The 25,945-nt window shown below is 37.1% G+C and overlaps 1 long non-coding RNA gene across 1 annotated transcript in view; it reads left to right on the top strand.

Annotated features, from left to right (window-relative positions):
* Positions 1 to 656: 656 nt before the first annotated feature.
* Positions 657 to 25,945, top strand: part of LOC123390403 — a 151,739-nt gene continuing 126,450 nt past the window's right edge. Inside the window, exon 1 of the long non-coding RNA XR_006604979.1 lies at positions 657 to 752. This is a non-coding gene — a long non-coding RNA (uncharacterized LOC123390403). The remainder of the gene's footprint in view (positions 753 to 25,945) is intronic.

Genomic DNA, 25,945 nt, shown 5'->3' with positions numbered 1-25,945 from the left:
ATCACTGTGACTGGCTGGAATGGATTTTATAACTTGGAAGTGTTTTAAAGTTTAGTTGGACTATAATTGATGCATTATGGCACTAGCCGCATTAAAAATAATCATAAAAAGAAACAGGTGGAATTAATTCTAGCTATATTTTAGTTAACCCAATATATTAAAAAATTATCATTTCAGCATATAACAATATTAAAAACTATCAGTGAGGTATTTTTACATTATTTTTTCATACTAACTTTTCAATATGTGTGTATGAATTTTACACATACAGATTTTGTACTTACAACACTTAATCTCAGTTAGACCAGCCACATTTCAGGTGCTCAATAGCCACACACAACTAGTTGCTACTATATCAGACAGTGCACTTCAAGAAGCTTCCAGCTTTAATGATTTGATGCCTCTGATGTATGGGCTCTGAATATAATGGGGACAGAATTACAAATAAAAGAAAATACATGTGAAGAGTGACTTCCATTATCCTGACTTATATTTGTGTCAAGTGCATCCATAATAAAGCCTCTCCTTTACAATTGTTGTTGGAGGGTGGAGGCTGGGAAATGGGGTCTGCTACCACGTGAATTTCTGATCATTTAGCCCACTGTTGAAAGCTGATTAAAGTTTTTTCTAACTTTTCCATTCCTTTTATAAACCAGGAGAGTAGTTCAAGTCTGCATGTACCAAGGAGAGTCATAGAAACCAGTCAGCCCACACGAAGAAGGATTCCCTCTGAGAAGACTCCAATGAAACATGTGAGTTATATCTAACTATCTGCAGGTATGTCATGTAGAGAAACCAAGACTTGTTCTTTTGTTCCTGAGGGACATTGCTAAGAGTTCCAGTTACAATTGAATACCTACCAGTATCAGGCACTATGCATGGGCTTTTAATACATTATCTCTAGTTCTTGTATCTACAGCAAAGTAGATAAGGTTATCCCATTTTATAAGTGAAAACAAGAGGTGAGGGCACAGAGAGGGTAAGCTGTGTTCTCAAAGTCACACCCTGAGTAACTGATAGACAGGGACTCTAATCCAGGTCTCTCTCCACATCAATAAGCCACAATGTTACCATTCCAATTGCTCAGGCCAAAAAACTTGAAGCTCCCTTTGACGCCTCTTTTTCTCTCACACACTATATCTAAGCCTTCAGCAGACTGTATCTGTTCTACTTTCAAAATATATTCAAAATTTGAGTAGTTCTCACCAACCTTGCTATTGCCAGCCTGTTCTAAATCCCCAGCACATCCCCCCACATTATTAGTTTCTTCCAAACTGCCCTCCCAGATCATGTTCATGTCCCCTGCTTGTCTACATTTGACACAACAACTAGAATCATCCCAGAAAAGAAAAATTCAAGAGTATCACTCCTCTGTTCAAAGGTGTGACATCCATCCTAGTTTAATTTGGATAAAAGCCAAGGTAATTATTACAGTTGCCTATATAAGTCCCTAACCAACCCCATTGCTTGTCCTACCTCCTTGCCAGTCCTCAGGAATCCTAGTTGAGGCCTTTTAACTTGCTGTCTTACATCTACCTGAAATGTTCTTCTCTGAAATATCCGATGATCTTTCCTCACTTCTACCTCCTTCAGGTTATTATTCAAAGTCACCAACTCAGTGAGGCTTTCCTGACCACTCAATTTTAAATTGCAACCTGCTTACTGATCTTTATTTTCTTTTGACAGCACATATTAACACCTAACAGATCATACTTTTAAAATCCTTCCTTTCATCTATCTTCTCTTCTCCTAGAACAATATGAGTTCTGTGAGAGAAGAGATTTTTTTTTTTTCTGTTTACTTCTGTCTCTCTAATACCTAAAACAGTGTCTGGCACCTACTAGGCCTTCCATAAGTGTCTGTTGAATAAATTATTATATCCCGCAGCTATGGGGTCCCACTGAATGAATCTTGCCTGAAGAGAGGCATCACTAAGCCAAGGCCAACAGCATTATAGGAACACAGACTATCAAAGCTGAAAGAATTATCTGGTTTTCTGAGTAGGACCAATGGGGAGACACTAAAGGGAAATGCAGAGATTTTTCTCACAGTGGTTTTAAAAACATAATGGAGCTAAATGAAGTCAAAATTGACTGCACAACCACATGTGGGAAATTGATGTGGGGAAGGGGAGGGATAAATTCTTAAACTTAAAAGACCTTCCAAAGACTGGAGTTCTGTGATTCTCAGGTTTGTTTTGCCTTAGGATAAGTTCAGGTTCTAAGGCCATAATGTCTTCTCCAGCTCGATGTCTGAGCTATACTCCAGCAGATAGGGTACAGCACCATCTTATAAGGGACACTGAGCATCTTCCCCTAACATCAGACTAAAGGTTAGAGAAAGGGAATAAGTATCCTATCCCACTGTGCCATAGGTCCGAGGGAATGCAGAAAGTCAGGAGTCAGAGTGAGCCTTTATGGATAGAGTCATAAGCAAGGCATCCAGGACAGTGAGATTGCCTTTTGTGGCACATACCATTGCATTTCATTATCTATACAATAAGGTGAGAAGGCCTTCGTAGGAGAGGTTATGTAATCTTTGAAAGTGTCTGGAAGATCTCCTGAGTGAGAGTTCCTCCCCATATCTGATACCTTGCAAGAAATCTCAAATTTTCTGAACAGGTAAAATAAAAAAGCAAAATGATGCTTTCACTTATACTACAGTAGACACTTGAACAACATAAGGCTTAGGAGCATCAACCCCCACACAGTTGAAAATCTGTGTATAATTCATGACTCCCCAAAAACTTAACTACCAATAGCGTACTCTTCATTGGAAGCCTTACCAGTAAACAGTTGACTAACATATATTTTGTCCTTTGTATGTGGTGATATACTATATTCTTACAATAAACTAGAGAAAAATAAGATGTTAAGAAAATCACAAGGAAGAGAAAAATACATTCACAGTTCTGTACTTTTATTTATTAAAAAAAAACCCTATGTGTAAGTGAGCCCACACAGTTCAAATCCTCCTTGTTCAACTGTATTATTGGTTTTTTTACCCAAAGTTAAGAAAATTTTGAAGCTTTTTCCCTTTTTAAAGAAGGAACGAGAATTCAGGAAGATCATAATCTTCATGCAAAGAACTCTATACAATTCCAACTCTTATTTAAGCTTTCTTATTTTTAACAGTCATGGCTATCGAAATCCAAAGACTTTGCAAATGCGGAGAATATTAAGTACAATAGCCTTTGATTCTGAACTGAAACAGAATTAAAATTCTCAAAATGATATTTCATCCCACACCACAGAAGTTTCCTTTTGAAGTCGACATAACTCACACGTCCAAACTTCCAACAAAATTGTTCCTTGGCTGTAAGATACAACTAATTGATTTCAGAAGCCTTACCATGCATGGCAATTTTATTTCTTATTTTTATAGACATGGGGAAAAATTGTTCTTAAAACAACTATAGGGTTGGGGCACTGGGGTGGCTCAGTGGGTTAAGCCTCTGCCTTTGGCTCAGGTCATGATCTCAGAGTCCTGGGATCGAGCCCCATATCAGGATCTCTGCTCAGCAGGGAACCTGCTTCTCCCTCTCTCTCTGCTTGCCTCTCTGCCCATTTGTGATCCCTGTATGTCAAATAAATAAATAAAATCTTTAAACACACACACACACAACCCAACTACTGAGTTAGAGTTACCAATTTAATTACAGTGTTTATTATAGTCAAAGAATTCTTTGTACAAAGGTGCAAATTGTCTCCTATTTTTTTTCCTCTTGTCTTTTTAAACCAAAGGTAATAGTATCAAAGGCAAGTTTAAACCTTGCATGAAAGATAAAGCCTACACAAGGACATGAAGTTAGCAAGAAGCTACATGAATCACTGGGTTGCTATCATCAAATTATGTAATATCATAAGCTCTTTGCAATAAATAAACAAGTATAAGAATGTGAATGATACAAAAGTTCAAAAGGCCCATATAACTAGCAATAAGCTGAGACATAGGAGCATTTTAGAGCTTATTCTTTAAATGTGATAAAAGCTAAACAGGAGACCCTACCTGCAAGAGAAAAAACATTTTTTCTATCTTAATAGACTTAATTGCTTTGAATAGTCATGATCTATGACAAAGACCAGTTGGTAGAGAACAGATGATATATTTGGCTGTTTAAGAACTCTTCCTTCATGCTACATAGTAAGTCTTCAGTAAATAATTCCAGAATAAGAAATAATGTCATCTTTGCTATTCTTCTACTATACCATTTTCTGTCCACTCTCCACACTGCCCAACCTTGTGTGTTCAGAAAGTTCCAACTGAAGAATGCTCAGTAATTACTTTTACCCATATTTCTGGAAAACTGGTAGCTCATTCTAAAACTAGAGAACAGACATAAGTGTTAGAAGAAATGAAAGATATCAGCGTGGCTTGGGTTTAAGGTCAGTCTAGCAGAAGGAGTTCAGGGCCAAAGGTCTAAGAATGCATAGGGTCCAAGCAAATAGTATTTGCCATTGACAACTCATCCAGACCAAAGTTCTATGTGACTTTGCAGGGAAAATCTGGATCTCCAGCAAAGAGGGGAAGGGAGAGAGAGGAGTCCATTTAGGTCAACAAATCCCATGGTCACTTTCTTTGACAATCAGGACACAGAAATCAAAGTGATGCAAGACTGTACAAAAGGAAGAGGTGACAACATCAAAGAGACGATGATTCTAAAACATCTGCTAGAAGTTCAACTACTTTGACCTACATTGTTAAAACCTAAGACTATGACTATCGCCAGCAGTTGAATAACTTGACTGTCACCAGCACCAAAATAATTTGGCACTTCTTTTTACCTTAACATGAAGTAACAGAAGATGGTTTCTCTGCAATTCAGGGTTTTGGGGGTTTTGTTTTTGTCTTTTTTGTTTTGTTTTGGTTGGTTGGTTTTTTAAATAAATTCTAGGGGATAGAAAAAATGTTGAGGACCTCCATATAAATCATTCTTCTCGTGTTTACATTTCAGTGCCTTGATAAATTCATCTAATGACTTTAGTCTGTTTAACTTTTGCAAACTCAGCACAGTTATAAATACAGTAAAGAACAGCATTTCTTCCACCATTGCCATTCCCAAAGTAGGCTCAAACAGTACAAAGACTACATCCTCTTTAACGATTAAAAAAAAAAAAAAAAAAAAAAAAGCTTTCTTATTACCCTGACATCTTTTTCCCTACCATTTCTACTAGGAAGAATTGGTGACCACTCTTTCCTAATCTGGATTGGCTTTATTAAGCCATGTAGAAACAAATACCTCTCAAAGCAAATGATACGTATTTTCTCACTTGTCAGTACTTTACTGGTTGGGTGCGTCTTCCTTGAATGCTTTGCTCAGAAATGACTAACAAAATCTGAGGCCTTGAGTTTTCTTGGTAGAGTAGTCACATGTTTTCTGTCATAATAAATTGTTCTTTTGGTCTTCACCTCATTGCTTCTCGATGGCTTATTACTGTCATGTGAATACATTTTCAGAATAATGATAGACAACTGAGCCACAATTCATCTATGAAAAGCAATGTGTTTTTAAGGATGCTTTCTAGAGAAAGCTTGAATGTCTGACTTGTCAACGTTTGAGACATTCAATTAAACCAGTGACTTCCTTTGAAAATCGGTGAATTATGAGCAAGATTAAGTTTTCCAATGAAGAATACATCTTAAGTAACCAAATAGACCTGGTTGTAAGCAAAAGCTCTGATTTCAAAAGAAGGCCAGCTAATTTATGTAGAAGGAGTGATAAAATTAATAAATTACCACTTTGTAAATTTAATGAATTTAATGAAATTACAGATTTTGACAAGTATTATCATGTGGTATTAAAACTGTAAGGAGAAATGTATAGCAGGATTAGATGTCCATGTAATACTAAAGCATACAGACTATTTTCTGGTAATGAGGAGAAAATACAGTATTATAGTAGATGATTAGGGAGTCATTAATATATGCAGTCAAAGCAATGCAAATGGTGGGAAACCCAAATCTGTGTTCCCTGATATAATGCATTATGGAGTACATGACTCAAGCTAATAGCTACTCCTACCAAAATATTTACTGTGATTTAACTAAGACTTTCTACATGGATGCAAGACAAATTCAGAAAAATGAGATGTTCTACAGGATAAATGATCCTCTCTTCTTGGCAAGTCAGTGTCAGGAAACAAAAAACTTCTAAACTAAAACAATTTCATTTATATATTTATTTATTTATTTATTTATAATTTATTATTTATTATTTTTTTTTTTTAGAGAGGGATAGATGGGGAGAGAGGGCAGGGAAGGGGCAGAGGGAAATGGAAAGAGAAATTGTTTTCCTTTCTTTTCTTTTTTTTTTTTTTATTAACATGTATTACTTGTTTCAGGTTCTGTGATTCATCTGCCTTACACAATTCACAGTGCTCACCATAGCACGTACCCTCCCCAATATCCATCACCCAGCTACCCCATCCTTCACACTCCCCTCTCCTCCAGCAACCCTCAGTTTGTGTCCTGAGATTAAAAGTCTCTTAAGGTTTGTCTGCCTCTCTGGTTTCATTTTGTTTCATTTTACCCTCCCTCCCCCTATGATCCTGTCTTGTTTCTCAAATTCCTCATATCAATGAGATCATATGACAATTGCCTTTCTCTAATTGACTTATTTTGCTTACAATAATACCCTCTAGTTCCATCCACATCATTGCAAATAGCAAGATTTCATTTTTTAATGGCTGCATACTATTCTGGTGTGTGTATGTGTTTGTGTGTGTATACATATATATAAAAAACATCTTCTTTATCCATTCATCTGTTGATGGACATCTACGCTCTTTCCATAGTTTGGCTATTGTGGACGTTGCTGCTATAAACATTCAGGTGCATGTGCACCTGCAGATCACTACATTTGTATCTTTGGAGTAAATACCCAGTAGTGTGACTGCTGGGTCACTCAATTTTCAACTTTTGAAGGAACCTCCATACTCTTTTCCAGAATGGCTATACCAGCTTGCATTCCCACCAACAGTGTAGGAGGGTTCCCCTTTCGCCTCACCCTCACCAACAACTGTCATTTCCTGACTGGTTAATTTTAGCCATTCTGAGTGGTGTGAGGCGGTATATCAGTGTGGTTTTGATTTCTATTTTCCTGATGCCAAATGATGTTGAGCCCTTTTTAATGTGTCTTTTGGCTGTTTGGTTGTTTTCTTTGCAGAAATGTCTGTTCATGTCTTCTGCCCATTTCTTGATTGGATTCTGTGTTCTTTGGGTGTTGAGTTTGAGAAGTTCTTTCTAGATTTTGGATACTAGCCCTTTATCTGATATGTCATTTGCAAATATCTTCTCTCATTATGTTGGTTGTCTTTTGGTTTTGTTGACTGTTTCTTTTGCTGCGCAAAAGCTTTTTGCACATTTTTGCCCTTGCTTCCCTTGTTTTTCCTGATGTTTTTAGGAAGAAGTTGCTGTGGCTGAGGTCAAAGAGGATGCTGCCTGTGTTCTCTATAAGGATTTTGATGGATTCCTGTCTCACCTGGTGGTCTTTTATCCATTTGGACTCTGGTTTTGTGTGAGGTGTAAGGCAATGGTCCAGTTTCATTCTGCTGCATGTGGCTGTCCAATTTTCCTGACACCATTTGTTGAAAAGACCATCATTTTTCCACTGGATGCTCTTTCCTGCTTTGTCGAAGATTAGTTGACCATGGAGTTGAGGGTCTGTTTCCAGGGTCTCTATTCTGGTCCATTGATCTATGTGCCATACTGACAGTACCATACTGTCTTGATGATTACAGCTTTGTGATGGAGCTTGAAGTCTGGAATTGTGATGCCACCAACCTTGGTTTTCTTTTTCAACATTCCTCTGGCTATTCAGGGTCTTTTCTGTTTCCATGTAAATTTTAGGATTATTTGCTCCATTTCATTGAAAAAAGTTGGTGGTAGTTTCATATCAATTGCATTAAATGTGTCAAGCACTCTAAGTAGTATAGATATGTTCACAGTATTTGTTCTTCCAATCCATGAGCATAGAACGTTTTTCCATTTCTTTGTGTCTTCCTCAATTTCTTTCATGAGTACTTTATAGTCTTCTGAGTACAGATTCTTTGCCTCTTTGGTTAGATTTATTCCTAGGTATCTTATGTTTTTTGGTGCAATTGTAAACGGGATCGACTCCTTAATTTCTCTTTCCTCTGTCTTGTTGTTGGTGTATAGACATGCATCTGATTTCTGTGCATTGATTTTCTATCCTGACACTTTACTGAATTCCTATATGAGTTCCAGCTGTTTTGGAGTGGAGTCTTTTGGGTTTTCCACGTAAAGTATCATATCATTTGCAAAGAGTGAAAGTTTGACTTCTTCTTTGCAGATTTGGACGCCTTTTATTTCTTTTTGTTATCTGACTGCCAAAGGTAGGACTTCTAGTACTATGTTGAATAGCAGTGGTGATAATGGATATCCCTGCCATATTCCTGACCTTAGGGGAAAAGCTCTCAGTTTTCCCCCATTGAGAATGATATTCATTGTGGGTTTTTCATAGATGGCTTTGATGGTATTGAGGTATGTACCCTCTATGCCTACACTGTGAAGAGTTTTTTTTTTTTTAATTGTTTTTTTAATTAATTTTTTATTTTTTATAAACATATATTTTTATCCCCACGGGTACAGGTCTGTGAATCGCCAGGTTTATACACTTCACAGCACTCACCAAAGCACATACACCTCCCAGTGTCCATAATCCCACCCCCTTCTCCCAAACGCCCTCCCCCCACCAACCCTCAGTTTGTTTTGTGAGATTAAGAGTCACTTATGGTTTGTCTCCTTCCCAATCCCATCTTGCTTCATTTATTCTTCTCCTACCCACTTAAGCCCCCATGTTGCATCACCACTTCCTCATATCAGGGAGATCATATGATAGTTCTCTTTCTCCGCTTGACTTATTTCGCTAAGCATGATACGCTCTAGTTCCATCCATGTTGTCGTAAATGGCAAGATTTCATTTCTTTTGATGGTTGCATAATATTCCATTGTGTATATATACCACATCTTCTTGATCCATTCATCTGTTGATGGACATCTAGGTTCTTTCCACAGTTTGGCTATTGTGGACATTGCTGCTATAAACATTCGGGTGCATGTGCCCCTTTGGATCACTACGTTTGTATCTTTAGGGTAAATACCCAATAGTGCAATTGCTGGGTCATAGGGCAGTTCTATTTTCAACATTTTGAGGAACCTCCATGCTGTTTTCCAGAGTGGCTGCACCAGCTTGCATTCCCACCAACAGTGTAGGAGGGTTCCCCTTTCTCCGCATCCTCGCCAGCATCTGTCATTTTCTGACTTGTTGATTTTAGCCATTCTGACTGGTGTGAGGTGATATCTCATTGTGGTTTTGATTTGTATTTCCCTGATGCCGAGTGATATGTAGCACTTTTTCATGTGTCTGTTGGCCATCTGGATGTCTTCTTTGCAGAAATGTCTGTTCATGTCCTCTGCCCATTTCTTGATTGGATTATTTGTTCTTTGGGTGCTGAGTTTGCTAAGTTCTTTATAGATTCTGGACACTAGTCCTTTATCTGATATGTCATTTGCAAATATCTTCTCCCATTCTGTCAGTTGTCTTTTGATTTTGTTAACTGTTTCCTTTGCTGTGCAAAAGCTTTTGATCTTGATGAAATCCCAATAGTTCATTTTTGCCCTTGCTTCCCTTGCCTTTGGCGTTGTTCCTAGGAAGATGTTGCTGCGGCAGAGGTCGAAGAGGTTGCTGCCTGTGTTCTCCTCAAGGATTTTGATGGATTCCTTTCGCACATTGAGGTTCTTCATCCATTTTGAGTCTATTTTTGTGTGTGGTGTAAGGAAATGGTCCAATTTCATTTTTCTGCATGTGGCTGTCCAATTTTCCCAGCACCATTTATTGAAGAGGCTGTCTTTTTTCCATTGGACATTCTTTCCTGCTTTGTCGAAGATTAGTTGACCATAGAGTTGAGGGTCTATTTCTGGGCTTTCTATTCTGTTCCATTGATCTATGTGTCTGTTTTTGTGCCAGTACCATGCTGTCTTGATGATGACAGCTTTGTAATAGAGCTTGAAGTCCGGAATTGTGATGCCACCAACTTTGGCTTTCTTTTTCAATATTCCTTTGGCTATTCGAGGTCTTTTCTGGTTCCATATAAATTTTAGGATTATTTGTTCTATTTCTTTGAAAAAGATGGATGGTACTTTGATAGGAATTGCATGAAATGTGTAGATTGCTTTAGGTAGCATAGACATTTTCACAATATTTATTCTTCCAATCCAGGAGCATGGAACATTTTTCCATTTCTTTGTGTCTTCCTCAATTTCTTTCATGAGTACTTTATAGTTTTCTGAGTATAGATTCTGTGCCTCTTTGGTTAGGTTTATTCCTAGGTAACTTATGGTTTTGGATGCAATTGTAAATGGGATTGACTCCTTAATTTCTCTTTCTTCTGTCTTGCTGTTGGTGTAGAGAAATGCAACTGATTTCTGTGCATTGATTTTATATCCTGACACTTTACTGAACTCCTATACAAGTTCTGGCAGTTTTGGAGTGGAGTCTTTTGGGTTTTCCACATATAGTATCATATCATCTGCAAAGAGTGATAATTTGACTTCTTCTTTGCCGATTTGGATGCCTTTAATTTCCTTTTGTTGTCTGATTGCTGAGGCTAGGACCTCTAGTACTATGTTGAATAGCAGTGGTGATAATGGACATCCCTGCCGTGTTCCTGACCTTAGCGGAAAAGCTTTCAGTTTTTCTCCATTGAGAATGATATTTGCGGTGGGTTTTTCATAGATGGCTTTGATGATATTGAGCTATGTGCCCTTTATCCCTACACTTTGAAGAGTTTTGATCAAGAATGGATGCTATACTTTGTCAAATGCTTTTTCAGCATCTGTTGAGAGGATCATAGTTCTTGTTCTTTCTTATATTAATGTATTGTATCACACTGATTGATTTGTAGATGTTGAGCTACCCTTGCAGCCCAGGAATAAATCCCACTTGGTCATAGTGAATAAGTCTTTTAATATATTTTTGAATCTTATTGGCTAGTATTTTGGTGAGAATTTTTATATCCATGTTCATTAGGGATATTGGTCTGTAATTCTCCTTTTTGATGGGGTCTTTGTCTGGTTTGAGGATCAAGGTGATCCTGAGCTCATATAATTATTTTGGAAGTTTTCCTCCCATTTCTGTTTTTTGGAATAGTTTCAGGAGAATAAGTATTAATTCTTCTTTGAATGTTAGGTAGAATTCCCCCTAAGAACCTGTCTGGCCCTGGGCTTTTGATTGTTGGGAAATTTTTGATGACTGCTTCAGTCTCCTTAGTAATCGGTCTGTTCAGGTTTTCTATTTCTTCCTGGTTCAGTTTCAGTAGTTTGTGTCTCTTGGAATGCATCCATTTCTTTCACATTGTCAAATTTGCTGGCATATAGTTGTTCATAGTATGTTCTTACAATTATTGTATTTCTTTGGTATTGGTTATGATTTCTCCTCTTTCGTTCATGATTTTATTAATTTGGGTCCTTTCTCTTTTCTTTTTGATGGTATTGATGTATGTACCCTCTATGCTTATACTGTGAAGAGTTTTGATCAAGAAAAGATAAACCCCAAACCAGGGGTTTATCAATCTTATTAATTCTTTCAAAGACCCAGCTCCTAGTTTCATTTATTTGTTCTACCATTCTTTTGGTTTCTATTTCATTGACTTCTGCTCTGATCTTTATTATTTCTCTTTTTCTGAGTTTAGGCTTTCTTTGCTCTTCTGTCTCCAGCTCCTTTAGGTGTAGGGTTAGGCTATATATTTGAGACCTTTCCTATTTTGTGAGAAGGGCTTGTATTGCTATATATTTTCCTCTTAGAACCACCTTTGCTGCATCCCAGAGATTTTGAACAGTTGTACTTTCATTTTTATCTGTTTCCCTAAATTTTTTTAATTCTTTAATTTCCTGGTTGATCCATTCATTCTTTAGTAGGATGCTCATTTGCCTCCATGTATTTGAGTTCTTTCATTTTAGAGCATTATTGAAAACAATCACATGTTCTGTATCATCATTTGTATACTTTCCAGACTCCAGAAAAGCCCTCTACTATAAGGTAAAAGAGAGTCCTCTACTACAAGGGAAAAGAGACTTTATGAAATAAAGTCTGTGACAACATAGTAAATCATCCCTGCCCTCTAGCACTTCACAGGATTACAATGAATGGGACCTCTAGCATATGTATTTATAGTGTTGTGACTCTGTAGTGGTCTGCTTGTCTCCCCACTAAACAGTACATTTGGAAGTCTAGTGACCATGTCTAAATGCTGTGAAACCCATTGCATCCCATATACGACCTCTGGGGTACCCAGAAAATGTGGGATGCCATGATGCTGATGCTTTCCAATTGTTAGTTGGAAAGTCAAAACCCTAAGAAATTCCACGACATCATCTTTTGAGAGCTGAGCTGGAAACTTAAACCAATGTGCCTGACTTTCCAAGCAGTGCTTTGGCCCCTGGACATACCTCCAGCTGAAGAGAATGTATAATATAGAATTATAGTCTCATCCTCATGTCAGAGGTTTGGGGACACATTTTGCTATTTGATGTTCATATAAGAGGCGTCCGAGACTAATGAAAATCAGGCACTACTCATAGTACCAAATACTGTTAGACAAGGTTTGTGTTAAAGCGTAACCAGCCTGTTCCCTAGACCATTCTTTCAGGAATGGGGGTCTCTTAGGCTGCCCATAAACCGCAGGCACCAGTGCTCAGTGCCTGGAAATTTTGTGATACTCTGCATAGACCCTTCTATGAGACCACCTGTGAAAGAGTGTTGACTTCCCTGCACATATCCTTCTGTTTTACCACCATCCACTGGTGGGCAGATGCAATAGTTAATGAGGACACAACACTGAAGGTAGATGCCAAGAGGAGAAAAGAAGAAGAGCTCAGGTATGAAATCAGAGAAGAAGGGAAATAATACATTCACAGGAATGAAGCAGATGAAACTATGAGAGAAGGCCTCAGGGAAAGGATAGCAAAGAGAGTGATGAACTGGGGCATGATAGAATCCACTGTGAAGGTGTCCTCCCTTTACTCTGTAATCCTCCAGCTCCCAAACACACTTAGGTGACAAGCTGCCCTATTACTGTCTATCCCATCTCCTCACAGAAAGCTGTCCTCACCTCCTAAACCTCTTCTCCCTACCTGAAACCACAAGCTGCCTATGGGGGCAATTGCTATGTGTATTTGTATATATATAAGTATGTATACATATATTACACCCACAAACACACATGCACACTCACCATAAAGTCTAAAGCTCAACATTAGCTTAGGTAGAGATGACTTTGATTCCCAGCTCTGCAATTTACAAACCATTTGATAGATGACAGACAGTTAATCCATATAAACCTCAGATCCTCCTCTATAAATGGAATAACAATACTGCTATCAGTATTGATCTAAGGGTTAGATTAGATAATGTATGTTTAAAACTTTTCCCAGTTTCCAGCAGAAAGTCAGTACTCAGTAAGTGGTAGCTATTCCTGTTAATATTAATAAGAATATTTTATAACCCTCTTTGTCCATCAAAATTTCTCCACTTGCTTTTCTTGTTTCCCACATTACAAATATTAAATCTTTACTAGTGCCTAACTTTTGTTTACCATAAGAGTATAGAAACCAAATTCTTGATTATATGGCACATCTTTTCTTTTTAAACCATCACTAAATACTGACTGTAAAAAATGCATCATTATAAATCCCATATTTGATCTTCTTGTCATATCTCTGTTATACGTGGTAATTTGACACAATTCTTCAGACAATGACATTCCTACAAATGAAAGATTAGAACTCGTTGAGAGATCATTTGCCTGTGATCAACATTGCAAAATAAGTTGGGTATATTAGTTAGCCTCAAATGTAAATCAGAAGAGAACTGGGTTTATATGTATGTCCGTGTGTGTGTGTGTGTGTGTGTGTGCGCGTGTGCGTGTGTGTGTCTGTGTCTGTGTGTCTGTGAGAGAGTGGAAAGAGAGAGAAAATGAGAGGGATTGGGAGAGAGAGAGACTGAGAAAATAAATCAGTGTCATAAATAACTTATACTTGGGTTGATTAATAGAGTAGGTAAATAAAAATTGCATTTACTTCATTTCTGCAATGATGTTTGAAATAATTTTGCCTTATATGTGCCTTCAAAGTGTTTGAAGTGTAACAGCACACAAAAGAAAAGGCAAGGAAAGAAAGAATTAGTATTTGAATGTTTCTGGCCTTTCTTCCTTCTCCTTCTCCAAGAAGGTCCTCTTTTTGCTGGCCTAGTTCCTCACCCCTCCCTTCTGTACCCTGGGGACTGGACAGAGATTACTGAGTGTGATGCATAATCTAGAGATTGGGGGATGGGGAGTTGACTAAAGATTAGTGGCTGCAGAAAGGAGGGAGGAGGAGATTTGAAGGGTCAGGGAGAAGGTTGGAAGGGGAATTTTTATCCAGAGCAAAGAGGAGAGAGTCCTGTTGTTGTGAAGGAGAGAGAAGCAATGGAAACATTTAGAAGAGGTTACTAGTGGAGATAAGGAGAAATGATTCTTCAAGAAATATGACTAAGGATCAAACGTCTTCCTCACAGTAGTTTGATAAACTCAAGTTTTTTTTTTAAAAGATCGTTTTAAAAAAATAAATAAAAGATTGTTTTATTTTCCAATCTGCCTACTTTTGCCATGTGTTTCTTTGACTGAAACATCCCTCTAGAATTAGGTTTCGATGTGTTTTAACGTGTTTGTGCAGTTTCAATTACTTCTTTTGTTTTCATTTGACTGATAGGCAACTTCCCTAGCTATCTCTATTCACTGAATTTGCCCAGATGTTTTCTCTGTATTCGTCATCACCTCACATCCAACATATGATTGTACATTTCTCTTTTGCTATTTTCTTGAAATCTGTATCATCAGATAACTTGTAAGCAGTTTCTTACTAAACTGAACAATAGGTTTAACACATACATGCATGTGCATATTTACATTCATGCTTGTGAGTGTGTACCCATGCACAAAAAAATAAATTGGCATATAGCCAAAAGAAGCCCCAGTCAAATGTGAAGAACCATTAGGGATTATTCATAATCAAGAGAAGTCTCAGCACTGGCCAAATAACACAATTGCAAATGTGATTACTTGATAAAGATAACAAGTAAAAGCAACAGACCAGAAAAAAGTGGGTTGTAAATGTTGGGATTTCATAAATCTTGCTTTGGACAAAAGGAGGAAAAAGGCAGCATAATTAGTGAACACTATTACCTATTAAGTGGGATTCATCATATAGATTTAGTTAGGTTATGAGTATAACATGCTCCACAAAAACCTCCTCACATCCTGGGAGTGAGTGTGTGTGTGTGTGTGTGTGATCAACATGCAGGATAACATGCTGATTAAAAGCACTGGGCTTGGGGCGCCTGGGTGGCTCAGTGGGTTAAGCCGCTGCCTTTGGCTTGGGACATGATCTTAGGGTCCTGGGGTCAAGCCCCGCATCGGGCTCCTTGCTCAGTGGGGAACCTGCTTCTCTCTCTGCCTCTGCCTGCCTCTCTGCCTGCTTGTGCTCTCTCTCTGTCAAATAAATAAGTGAATAAAATCTTAAAAAAAAAAAAAAAAGCACTGGGCTTGATTCCTGTCTCTATTAGCTAGGCAAATTACATAACATTTCAAATATATTAATAAAATTAATTTTGGATAACTGCCCAAAGATTAAATTTGGTAATATGTATAAAAACCTTGGCCTATTAGCTGCACATAGACAGCAAACAAAGAAATATCAACAACAAACATATGTAGTATCAACTGTGTGTTGCACCCAAGTCTATGAGCATGTGTGTACATCTGCATATTAAATCCTGTGAGGTAGTTACCTATGAAGTGGGCACCATTTTTACCTTCATTTAACAGGTGGGAACAGAGGCATAAAGAGGTTAAGCAACTCCTCCAAAGCTATGTGGTTAAACTATGTTAGAGCTGGAATTAAAACCCAGATCCACAGGTTCCAGAATCTGTGAACTAGATTATCTTCTTAACAACATCAACAGTAATAGCTGTTCCTTAATCATTATTAATCTTTGTCATTAATGTGTGAAAGAAAAAGCATGCTAACATGGGAGCTGATTTCATAAACCAAGCAGCTATATACAACACATACATGGAAGAAATGGATCTTGCGCCAGATTGCCTATCAGCAGGCTCTTGCCTATTTTTCTTTATGATGGCCCCATAAACCACCATTGTGGGGTGCTGAAGAAAATGTAGATTTGAAGCAGTAAAGTGCAAGACAAACAAAATGAAAGACTTTACTAAAGTTTTAAAGTTTCTCTTGAGACACATAAATAAATGTAGCTTTTTCTGTGCCTCAAAAGCAAACTAAATAGGTCTTATCACACACACCGAGGAAACCTCATTTTTAAGTTGTAGTTAATAATATTTGAGCCATTGACACCCAAACTGTCTTTTCTTAAAAACAGTATCACAGAATAGGGTTGACGGATTTCACAGATGAAAATATAATCATTGGGAATACTTATACTAAAAAATATTTATTATTCATCTGAAATTCAAATTTAACTGGATGCTCTGTATTTTATCTAACAACTCTAGAGTCAGAATACTTGGAATTTAAGCTTTAGAGATTGGTATATATGCTGTTTATGAATTCTATGAGTTATTAGAAGCTTGAGGAAAAAAATGCTACAGATGTGTTCTAAAACAAAACAGAAACAAAACCTTATATCGTGTGTATTTCAATAAACAACACTCTCTCTGTATTTTTTTTAAATCAAAAATTAAGAACAGAATTAGTCTTATGCTCCTTTAGTGCTTCTTCCAAAAATGAGCTCAATGTACTAGATTAAAAGATAGATTTTGAAACTCCTATCCATGAAGTTGTCTTAACTTGACTAGACCTTTCTGAACATTAAATCTTCTCTGTTCCATGAGAGTCAATTTATCATCTGGAGACAGTATAAAAAAAACTTTGCATATATAAAAATATCTCTGTAAAACAGTACTGGAGACCATGGAGGAATATAAATCACTGAGAAATGTTGTTTAAATTTATCCTTGGGAGGACAAAGGGAGGAGAAGGAGGATAGGCTAGCAGGATGGAAAATCTCAGTTTGGTCAATAAAAACAAAATGGCCTTGAGTGTCATGTTTTCCATGGAAACAAATAAAAACTAAGCAGAATGTCAACCTATGCCTCTCAAACACAATTTCCAGAGTTTGTGCTACAGAGCAGGTTGCTTACATCCATTTTTCACCAGTGAAGATCTGTCACTCGGCCAGAGCAACTACAAGCCAAAACTCCCATTATTGTGTGCCTGTCCATTCAGTGCAGACATCATCTTTTTCAAAACACAAGTGAGGCACAGTTTGGGCTGCATGTCAGACAGCTGTTCTGTGAAGAGAGGCTCTCCCGCGGATCAACAACACAAAGCCTTTGGGGTGCCCTTGCAGGTGCTTATCCGCCGGCAGGAAGAACTTTCTTATTTTTAATGTGTGCAGTAATGAGCTTCATGTTAATCCCATGCGGCACCACGAAGTTTCACATGTTGACCATAAAAGGGAAGAACCGTGTCTTCACAACTCAATTTGGTTTGCATTCTTACCATTATTAATGACATTCATAAAATATAGTCTATTCCAAAATTGTTTCCAGGCTTCTTCCTTCTTAGACTCTTAGTGGAACAGGTCTGGCAGCATAATCCATCATAAATTATAATAACCATTTTGAGCAAAGATTGTTTTGCATTATCAGTAGTCAGTCAGATATACAGGGTGCTGTATTGGAAAAAACTGATTTATTCAAGTTTGTCGAAATAATTGACAAATGCATTTTTATTAATCAATTTGTATTTCTATAAATGCATTTTTATTAATGCCTTCTTTGTCTTATATTAGTATAGGTACACTACTTTTTGTTATTCATTACAGAGTACCTCTATTTCCTTTATTCTATTTTTAAACAATTATGTCCTGTGATTTATTATAAAAAGCATATAGTTAAATTCCATTGTTCTTTAATTAGTCTGATAATCTCCTACTTGGAGCACTGAGTCCATTTTAATGTAATAACATACCACGTGGTGATGTTTAGATCTACCATCTTACTCTTTTTCCATTTAATTCAACTATTTTACATACCTCCTTCCTCTCTTTTCTTGCTCCTTTTTACATTAATCAAATATTTAAATTTTTTTGTTTTCTCCATATTGAGTCAGTTATGCACTATTAAATTCTTTGGGTGATTACAGGCCAAGATATGTCATGCTTCATTGACTGATTTAAAGTTATTACAAATTTTTTTCTCCACTTTCCTGGTAATCCTAATAACTTAACCACTTTAATTATATTTACTCCTCCCGTCTTTTGTGTTATTATTCTCATGCATTTTAATTGTATGTATTTTTCAAATACCAAAGACATTATTATGATGATCATTTTGAACAATCAATATTCAATTCTATTTATCCATCTATTCATTCTTTCTTGTGTTCCTTCCATTTCCATGTTCCTATCCAAAGTCATTTTCTTTCTTCATAAAGAACATCTGTTAATATTTCTTTTAAGACATGCCTGCTATTGAATAATTTTCTCAAACTCATTTTCTAAGAAATATTTCTAAGGATATATTCTCTGGAATAGAATTCCAAGTTGGAAATTTTGTTTGTTTGGTGATTTTTTTCTCTGAGCATTTTAAAGATTTTGCTCCTGTATCTCCTGCTTGTCCTGTTTTTCTTGTTCTTTTGAAGATTTGATGACTTTTTCTCAGGCTGAATTTTTTTTTCTTCTCCTTGGTTTTCAGCACTTCTATCACTGTGTGGCTAGTTTCTTTTCATTCTTTTGTTTGTTTTATATTTTTATCCTGTTTGGGCTTCACAAACCTTTATTCTATGGATTTTTCTTTTCCTCAACTTTGGAAAAATTATTTGCCATCATGTCTTTTAATATTGCTGCTCTTTCTTCCTTCTCCTTGTGGTACTCCAGATACATGTCTTTTAGAACTTTCCACTGTGGTCCAGGAGGATCTATTGCTCACATTTTTAATTTAATTTATTTTTTATTTATTTTCAGCATAACAGTATTCATTGTTTTTGCATCACACCCAGTGCTCCATGCAATCCATGCCCTCTCTAATACCCACCACCTGGTACCCTAACCTCCCACCCCCCGCCACTTCAAACCCCTCAGATTGTTTTTCAGAGTCCATAGTCTCTCATGGTTCACCTCGCCTTCCAATTTCCCTCAACTCCATTCTCCTCTCCATCTCCCCATGTCCTCCATGCTATTTGTTATGCTCCACAAATAAGTGAAACCATATGATAATTGACTCTCTATGCTTGACTTATTTCACTCAGCATAATCTCTTCCAGTCCGGTCCATGTTGCTACAAAAGTTGGGTATTCATCCTTTCAGATGGAGGCATAATACTCCATAGTGTATATGGACCTTCCTATCCATTCGTCCGGGACCACATCTTCCTATCCATTCGTCCGTTGAAGGGCATCTTGGTTCTTTCCACAGTTTGGCGACTGTGGCCATTGCTGCTATAAACATTGGGGTACAGATGGCCCTTCTTTTCACGACATCTGTATCTTTGGGGTAAATACCCAGGAGTGCAATTGCAGGGCCATAGGGAAGTTCTATTTTTAATTTCTTGAGGAATCTCCACACTGTTCTCCAAAGAGGCTGCACCAACAGTGGAAGAGGGGTCCCCTTTCTCCACATCCCCTCCAACACATGTTGTTTCCTGTCTTGTTAATTTTGGCCATTCTAACTGGTGTAAAGTGATATCTCAATGTGGTTTTTAATTTGAATCTCCCTGAGGGCTAGTGATGATGAACATTTTTTCATGTGTCTGATTGCCATTTGTATGTCTTCATTGGAGAAGTGTCTGTTCATATCTTCTGCCCATTTTTTGATATGATTGTCTGTTTTGTGTGTGCTTACTTTTTTTTTAAAGATTTTATTTATTTATTTGACAGAGAGAGACACAGCGAGAGAGGGAACACAAGCAGGTGGAGTGGGAGAGGGAGAAGCAGGCTTCCTGCTGAGTAGGGAACAATGCAGGGCTCAATCCCAGGACTCTGGGATCATGACCCAAGCCGAAGGCAGCAGCTTAATGACTGAGCCACCCAGGCGCCCCTCTATTGCTCATTTTTAATGTAGTTTTGTCCTTTTATCTGTTAGATTTGGTTTATCTATTTTCTAATAACCTATCTTCTAGTTCCCTGATCTTATCTTCTACTCTTCAAATCAACTACCAAATCCATCTATTAAGTTTCTTTTTTTTTTTAACTTTAATTCCAGTATAGTTAATATATGGTGTTACATTAGTTTCAGATATACAGTAGAGTGATTCCACAATTCAGTACATTACTTGGTGCTCATCATGGTAAGTGTACTCTTAATCCCCTTGACCTATTTCACCCATCCCCCCGGTCCACCTCCCCTCTGGTAACCACGGTTTATTCTCTACAGTTAACAGCCTGGTTTTTTGTTTGTCTCTTTTTTTTCTTTGTTCATTTGTTTTGTTTCTTAAATTCTACATAGGAGTGAAACCTTATGGTCTTTTTCCTTCTCTGACTGACTTATTACAGTTAGCATCTTACTCTCCAGATGCAACAACGTTGTTGCAAATGGCAAGATTTTATTTATTTTTTTTAATGACTGAGTAATATCCCAGTCTGTATATATGCCACTCTTCTTATCTTGATAGACACTTGGGCTGCTTCCATAATTTGGCTATTGTAAATAATTTGCTGTAAACATAGGGGTGTATGTATCTCTTTGAATTAGTTCTTTCATATTCTGGGTAAATAGTAGTGTGATTCCTGGATCATAGAGTACTTATATTTTTAATTTTTGAGAAACCTCTGTACTGTTTTCCAGAGTGACTGCACCAGTTTGCATTCCCACCAACACTGCATGAGAATTCCATTTTCTCCACATTGTCACCAACACCTATTGTTTCTTGTATTTTTGACTTTTAACAATATTTGTTCTTCCAATCCATGAACATGGAGTATCTTTCCATTTATTTGTAATTTTCCATTTCTTTCATCAGTGTTATATAGTTTTCATAGCAGAGGTCTTTCACCTTCTTGGTTAAAGTTATTCCTAGGTATCTTTTCTTTCTTTTAATTTTAGTGTAATTATAACCAAGATTATTTTCTTAATTTCTCTTTCTGCTACTTTATTATTAGTGTATAGACATGCAACAGATTTCTGTATATTGATTTTTTATCTGTGACCTTACTGAATTCATTTATCAATGCTAGTAGTTTTTTAGAGGACTCTTCACCATTTCTGTGTATTATATCATAACACATGCAAATAGTAAAAGCTTTATTTCTTCCCCCATCAATTCGGATGCTTTTTATTTCTTTTTGGGGGGGCTTATTAATTTATTTTAGAGGTGGGGCATTGGTGGAGAGTGGAAGAGGGAGAGAGATAGAGGGAATCTCAAGCAGACTCCCCTCTGAGTGTAGAGCTCAGTTCAAGGCTTGATCTCACAACCCTGGGATCATGATCTGAGCTGAAATCAAGAGTGGAACACTTAAGGAACTGAGCCACATAGGCATCCTGGATCCCTTCTATATCTTTTTCTTTTCTGTGTTCTGTGGAATAAAAGTGATGACAGTGGATACCCTTGTCTTGCTCCTGATCTTAGAAAAAAAAACTCATAGTTTTTCCCCATTGAGTATGATGTTTGCTGTGAGTTTTTCATTTAAGGCCGTTATTATGTTGAGGTATATTCCCTCTGAATCTACTTTATTGAGGCTTTTTATCATGAATGGACGTTGTACTTTGTCCTATTTTTTCTGTATTGGTCAAATGATCGTATGGTTTTTACCCTTTCTCTTATTGACGTGATGTATCACATTGGTTGATTTGCAAATATAGAACCACCCTTGCATCCTGGGAATAAATCCAGGATTTTTTTCCTAATATTTTATTGAGGATTTTTGCACCTATGCTTATCAGAGATGTTGGCCTGTAGTTCTTTTGGAGGCATCTTCATCTGGTTTTGGTAATAGGGTAGTGTTGGCCTCATAAAATGAATTTGGAAATTTTCCTTCCTCTTCTATTTTTTGGAGTAGTTTAAGAAGAATAGGTATTAACTCTTCTATAAGTGTTTGGTAGAATTTACCCATGAAGCCACCCTGTCCTGGACTTTTGTTTTTTGGGAGCCTTTTGATTACCGATTTCAGTTGCATTGCTGGTAGTTAATCTGTTCAGATTTTCTATTTCTTTCTGATTCCATTTTGAGAAGTTAAGTGTTTCTTGGAATTTATCCATTTCTTCTAGGTTGTCTAATTTGTTGGTATATAATTTTTCATAATATTTTCTTATAATCCTTTGTATTTCTGTGGTGTCAGTTGTTACTTCTCTGCTTTCATTTCTGATTTTGTTTGAGTCCTCTCTCTCTCTCTTTATGAGTGTGGTTAGAGGTTTATCAATTTTTTTTAATCTTTTCAAAGAACCATCTCCTGGTTTCACTGATTCGTTCTGTTGTTTGGTTGTTTTTTTGTTTGTTTGTTTTGTTTTGTTTTTGTTTTTTTTAAGTTTCTCTTTTATTTCTTTCTGTTCTAGTCTTATCTCCTTCTTTCTACTAGTTTTGGGGTATTTTTGTTCTTCTTTTTTTTTTTTTTTTTTTTTGCTTCTTTACATGTAATGTTAGATTGTTTATTTGAGATTTTTCTTGCTTCTTGATGTAGGCCTGTATTGCTATAAACTCCCTCTTGGAACCACTTTTGCTGCATCCCAAAGATTTTGGACATTTGTGTTTTCATTTTCATTTGTCTCCATGTATTTTTTAATTTTTCTTTGATTTCTTGGTTGACCCACTCATTATTTAGTAGCACATTATTTAACTTCTGTGAATTTATTCTTTGCAGATTTTTTTTCTTGTGGTTTATTTCTAGTTTCATAGCATGTAGTCAGAAAAGTTGCATGGTATGACATCAATCTCTTTGAATTTGTTGAGACTGGTTTTGTGGCCTAATATGTGATCTATTCTGGAGAATGTTCCATGTGCATTTGAAAAGAAAATGCATTCTTCTGTTTTAGGATAGAATGCTCTGATTATCTCTATTAGATCCATCTGGTCCAATGTGCCATTCAAAACCATTATGTTCCTGTTGATTTTGTGTTTCAATGATCTATCCATTGATGTAAGTGGGTTATCAAAGTCCCCTACTACTATTGTGTTACTAACAATTACTTCCTTTATGTTTGTTATTAGCTGCTTTATGTATTAGAGTACTCCCTTACTGGGTTCATAAATATTTATAATTGTTATCATTGTTGGATTGTTCCCTTGATGATTATGAAGTGTCCTTCTCTCTTGTTATAGTCTTTGTTTTAAAATGTATTTTGTCTGATCTGAATATTGCGACCCTGCTTTCTTTTCACTTCCATTTGCACAATAAATGCTTTCCATCCTTCACTTTTCAATCTGTATGTGTCTTTATGTCTGAAGGAGTCTCTTGTAGGCAACATATAGACGGTTCTTGCTTTTTTATCTTTTCTGTCACCCTACATCTTTAGATTGGAGCATTCAGTATACTTATATTGGAAGTAATTACTGATAGTTATATACTTATTGCCACTTTGTTACTTGTTTTATGGTTGTTTTGTGGTTCTCTGTTACTTTCTTGTCTTGTTCTCTCATGGTTTGCTGATTTTCTTCAGTGATATACTTGGATTCCTTTCTCTTTATTTTTGTCTGTTACTGGTTTTTGATTTGTGGTTATCATTAGGTTTGTAGATAACATCTCATGCATGTAGCAGTCTATATTAAAGTTGATTATTGCTTACTTTTGAACTTTTCTTACTCCTGTCCCCAGACCCCCACATTTTATGTTTATGGTGTCAGACTTTATATCCTTTTATTCTGTGAATCCCTTGACTGATTTTAATAGATATACTTAAATTGACTGTTTTTGCACTTCCTACTTTTCTTACTCCTATTTATGGTCTTTCCTTTCCTGTCAAAGAATCCCCTTTAAATTTCTGTAGAGCTGGTTTAGTAGTCATGAATCATTTCACTTTTGTCTGGGAAACTCTTCATCTCTCTTCTATTCTGAATGATAGTCTTGCTGGATGAGGTATTCTTGGCTGCAGGTTTTTCTTTCAGCACTTTGAATACATCATGTTACTCCTTTTTGGCCTACAAAGTTTCTGGTGAAAAATTAGCTGATAGCTTTACAGAGTTTTCCTTGTTTTCCTTGTTTTCCTTTCCTTTTGTTATGTTTGATAATCTCTCTTTATCACTACTCTTTGCCATTTTAATTACTAGGTGTCTTGGTGTAGACCTACTTGGGCTGATTTTGTTAAGGGTTCTCAGGAGCTCTTGGATCAGGATTTCTGTTTCCTTTCCCAGATTCAGGAAGTTTTCACCTATTATTTATTTACATCAATTTTCTGCCCCCTTTTCTTTTTCTTCTGTTTCTGGGATCTCTATAATGTGAATTTATATAATGTGAATGTTAGTATGTTTGATGATGTCACTAAGTTCCCTAAGTCTGTTTTCACTTTTATTTTTATTTTTCTCTCTGCTGCTCAGCTTGATTACTTTCCATTACTCTGTCCTCCAGGTCACTCATCTATTCTGCTTCCTGTAGTCTACTATTTATTTTATCTAGTGTATATTTAATTTCAGTTATTGAGTTCTTCATCTCTGATTGGTCCTCTTTTGCTTTTGTCTCTTTGTTGAGGGTTTCACTGAGGTCCTCCACTCTTTCCTCAAGTTCACTCTTTTCTCAAGTTCAAGTTGAAATTGCTTTCAATTCTCTCCGACAGTACATATCTCCATTTAATTTAGCTCTCTTGCTGTGATTTTGTCCTGTTCTTTCATTTGGGACTAATTTCTCTTCCTCCTCATTTTGTCTAACTCTCTATGTCTGTTTCTATGCTTTAGGAGAGTCAGCTACATCTTCTGCTCTTGAAAGTAGTGGCCTTATGAAGAAAAGGTCCTGTAGTGTCCTATAGCACATTATCCCCTCTTCACCAGAACCTGATGCTTCAGGGGTGCCTCCTATGTGTGCTGCATGTGCCTTACTTTGTGGCTGAGCCACTTTTGCCTTCAGTACAGTTGTCTACCGAGGCGCTCTCTGCCTGCTGTGAGCAGTTTGCCGCCTGTGTTGTTAATAGGCCTGTCTGAGGCCACCCTGGACTTGAATTGAGTCTGACTAGGTGTTTTCCAGAGATGGAGTAGTACAGAACTGCAGGACATTTTCCCTGGATTATCCCCTGAGAAACTTTTATTGGTGGGTGGGGCTGCAGTCAGACCAGATATCTGCCCCAGCCCACTCCTGGGGCTACAGTGGAACTGGTGTGGGTTTTTCTCTTCCCCTCTCCCCAGGGGGAGTCACTTTGGAGTGGTTGGGGCTGCTTTGCCCCAGACCAGGCTTGTGACACTGCTATGGATTGGCTCTGGCCAAGGGCATACTGGAGGGAACAGATCTACAAAAGAACATGGGAGTGAAGCATGCTATTACCAAGTTAGGCGGAGAGTGTTGGCACAGTGCTGCCACAGGTGTCTGCCTGTCTAGGTTGGGGGGAAGAGGAAAGAAATGGTGCCTGCCAGCTCTCTTATTACTGGAGAAGTCTCCCAATAATCCCTGTCCCTCCAGTACACACTCTGAGATTTGTATACAAATCTTTCTCCTGTATACCCCAGGCATTTTTCAAACTGCTTTTTTCTATGCTAGATCTCTCTGGAGCTGTTTGTTGTGATGTTTCTTTAAGGGCAGAGACCTATTTCTTAAGCCTATGACTCATAGTTACTATAAAGTTCTTGTCTACCACTTATGATATCTGGGCCATTTTGAGTCTGTTTCTTTTTTCCATTTTTTCTCTTAATTTTATAAACATATATTTTTATCCCCAGGGGTACAGGTCTCTTAATTTTAGATCGTAACATTCAAGTTTTCACTGACTGAACAGAAAGAGATGAGG

Source organism: Mustela putorius, unplaced genomic scaffold (assembly GCF_011764305.1).
Source record: "Mustela putorius furo isolate JIRA1106 unplaced genomic scaffold, ASM1176430v1.1 tig00537350_pilon_pilon_pilon, whole genome shotgun sequence".
Taxonomy (NCBI): Eukaryota; Metazoa; Chordata; class Mammalia; order Carnivora; family Mustelidae; genus Mustela; species Mustela putorius.
Note: the sequence above shows the minus strand (reverse complement) of the source record. Positions and strands in the feature narration are given on the sequence as shown.